At 50.5% G+C, this 2865-nt stretch overlaps 1 non-coding gene across 1 annotated transcript; it reads left to right on the top strand.

The window, feature by feature from the left end:
* Positions 1-1308: 1308 nt before the first annotated feature.
* TRNAP-UGG (transfer RNA proline (anticodon UGG)) lies at positions 1309-1380 on the top strand. Its single transcript has one exon. It is a non-coding gene; the product is annotated as a tRNA-Pro (tRNA).
* Positions 1381-2865: the final 1485 nt, after the last annotated feature.

A 2865-nucleotide genomic window follows, 5' to 3' on the forward strand; every position in this document is an offset into this window, starting at 1 on the left:
ACATACAGCTGAGATAATAACACTGCATGACCACAGCAGAGATAATAACACTGCATGACTACAGCAGAGTCAATAACACTGCATGACCACAGCAGTCAATAACACTGCATGACCACAGCTGAGATAATAACACTGCATAACTACAGCAGAGTCAATAACACTGCATGACCACAGCAAAGAGAATAACACTGCATGACTACAGCAGAGATAATAACACTGCATAACCACAGCACAGTCAATAACACTGCACGACCACAGCAGAGATAATAACACTGCATGACCACAGCAGAGTCAATAACACTGTATAACCACAGCAGGGATAATAACACTGCATAACTACAGCTGAGATATTAACACTGCATGACCACAGCAGAGATAATAACACTGTATAACCACAGCAGAGTCAGTAACACTGCATGGCCACAGCAGTCAATAACACTGCATGACCACAGCAGAGTCAATAACACTGTATAACCACAGCAGAGATAACACTGTATAACCACAGCAAAGTCAGTAACACTGCACGACCACATCAGAGCTAATAATACTACATAACCACATTAAAGGGCTCCTTGGACTGATATCTCTAAGAGAGAACCGTGGTGGCCCCCGGACAGGAGACACCCCCGGGCAGGGAGAGGTGACTTCTATTTATAGGATGCTCTAGAGAGCCTGACAGACCAAAGATAACAGACACAGCAGAGAGTGAGCACACAACTAGGGAAGGGTGAGTGTGAATGATAATGCCCCAGATTAGTAGACGGCTCCCTGGTGGCAAAGTAGAATATTGCACCTGTCTATGCTCCATAAACCCTGATCCCCTTACACACTGCAGCAAACACCCTGACCCGCATCATCTCATATCAGTGTTACTGTGACATCACAACCATTGGTGTCTGTCTTCTTCTGACTGGTGTGGTCTTAACATGCAAAACGCAACACCCCTGCCGCGGGGCCATAAATAATGTGAAAAGATCCCGATAGGAGAAACACTTTTACTTATTTCCCCATTGAACCCCCCACCGTGGACTAAGGACTGGTCCTTTATAAGCTACACAGACGCAATGTGTGATCCTCGCACACAATCTGTGATGGATGTTTCCCTTTCAGTTTTCAGTTTTGAATAAATGAAGCAGATATTTTCTTTCATTTCTAAATTCAGATTATCTGTGTCAGAAGACCCTCTTATGAAGCCTCCTCCTGTTCTCTGGGATTCCCGGGCCATATCTAAGGTTGGTACAATAAAAAAACAATAATTGCTCCATGATAGACACAGCACATATCATGTTTCAGGAGCATCTGTCAGCTGGCTCGTTGGTCTAGGGGTATGATTCTCGCTTTGGGTGCGAGAGGTCCCGGGTTCAAATCCCGGACGAGCCCTCTTTTCTTTTCCTAAATTTACTCATTTTTAAAGGCACTTTTCAATAAATAGAAAGTAGACGATTCAGGAAGCAAACTACTTTGAAATAACCTCTAATGGTTGTGAATTTCAACCCAGGACCGGCTGCACTAGAATCAGAGCCCCAGACCAGCGGTGCAGCTGCAGAAACAGCTGGAGCAGGGGGGCTACCCAGCCACATCAGCATTGGAGGGGGACTGTATGTTACATGCGCAGAATCCTACAGCAGGGGATGCACATCTCGTGTTAAACCCACACTCTGGGGGCAGCAGGGTGAGCCGTGGGGGTGCACAGGAGAGTGAGACACTGGGAAGGGTGAGGGGATTGTGAGGACCCCAGCAGCCGGGCCCAGACCCCACCCAGCTGAGGGGTAAGAGGACGGTGTGTTCCATGGAGTGTCTGCTCGTGAGACGCACATATAATGCATGACCCTGTTCTGTCCTCCGGCCCCCCTCCCACCCCCCCTGCGAGTGTCTGTACCTATACACATTGGAGTACGGGGGAACAGAAGGGGCAGGAGAGAGTGCAGGAAGAGGTCAGACACCTGAGGCTGGTGACAACGGGAGGTGATGCTGGAGTCAGCCGTTGACTGATGTCTGACGGGCCAGACACCAAACTGACCCTGGTGAAAAGGGGGTCGAAGTGGAGGGATTGAGTGAGGTCTGACGGGTCAGACACCGAACGGAACCGGTGAGATGGGAGCGGTGTAGGGGTGGGCTGGTTTCTGATCTCACGTGATGCCTTCTCGGGAGTCTCTACTGGAGCCTTCCATAGGTCAGTCAGTGGAGCGGAGGACTGGAGTGGAAGAACTGACCTCCTCAGCTCACAAATCCGGCTCCAAGGACTTTTACAAACTCTGCTCTGTTTCCTCTGCTTTCCAGTCCAAAGCAGCTCCTTTCTCAGCCACTCGGACACCTTGACTTTTTCTGCCTCCTCTCTTCCTCTTCCCAGTCCAGCTCCCTCCTCCAGCTGGGGGGGGGGCGGGGCGGGGCAGTGTCCCCTCAGTCCCTCTGTGCAACCCCCCCTAATGAGACAGAGCCGTGGCCCAGGGTGAGCCGTGGGAGTGCACACGAGTGTGAAACGTGTGCACTCCCACGTGTGAGGGGATTGTGAGGACACCAGCAGCCGGGCCCAGACCCCACCCACCCTACACGTCTGTGCTTACACACATGGGAGGTAACAGCAAAGGTGGACCCAGAGCAGGAAGAGGTCAGACACCTGAGAGTGCTGTTTTTGGCGTCATGTTTAACGCCTACTCAAAGCAGGTATTAAATGGACGCACCCATTGAGCCCAATGGGCCTCCTTGCACTTTGCTACTCTAGCGTCAACATTTTTGACGCTAGTGCAACAAAGCGCCACAATAGCATTAAAAAATTGATTCTATTGTCCTAATGTGCGCCATGGTGCGCCACATGGTGTCGTTAGGTGCCGGTGGGAGGAGCACAAGAAAAGCGGCGCATCAATG

The sequence above is a fragment of the Pleurodeles waltl genome, unplaced genomic scaffold, assembly GCF_031143425.1.
Source record: "Pleurodeles waltl isolate 20211129_DDA unplaced genomic scaffold, aPleWal1.hap1.20221129 scaffold_187, whole genome shotgun sequence".
Taxonomy (NCBI): domain Eukaryota; kingdom Metazoa; phylum Chordata; class Amphibia; order Caudata; family Salamandridae; genus Pleurodeles; species Pleurodeles waltl.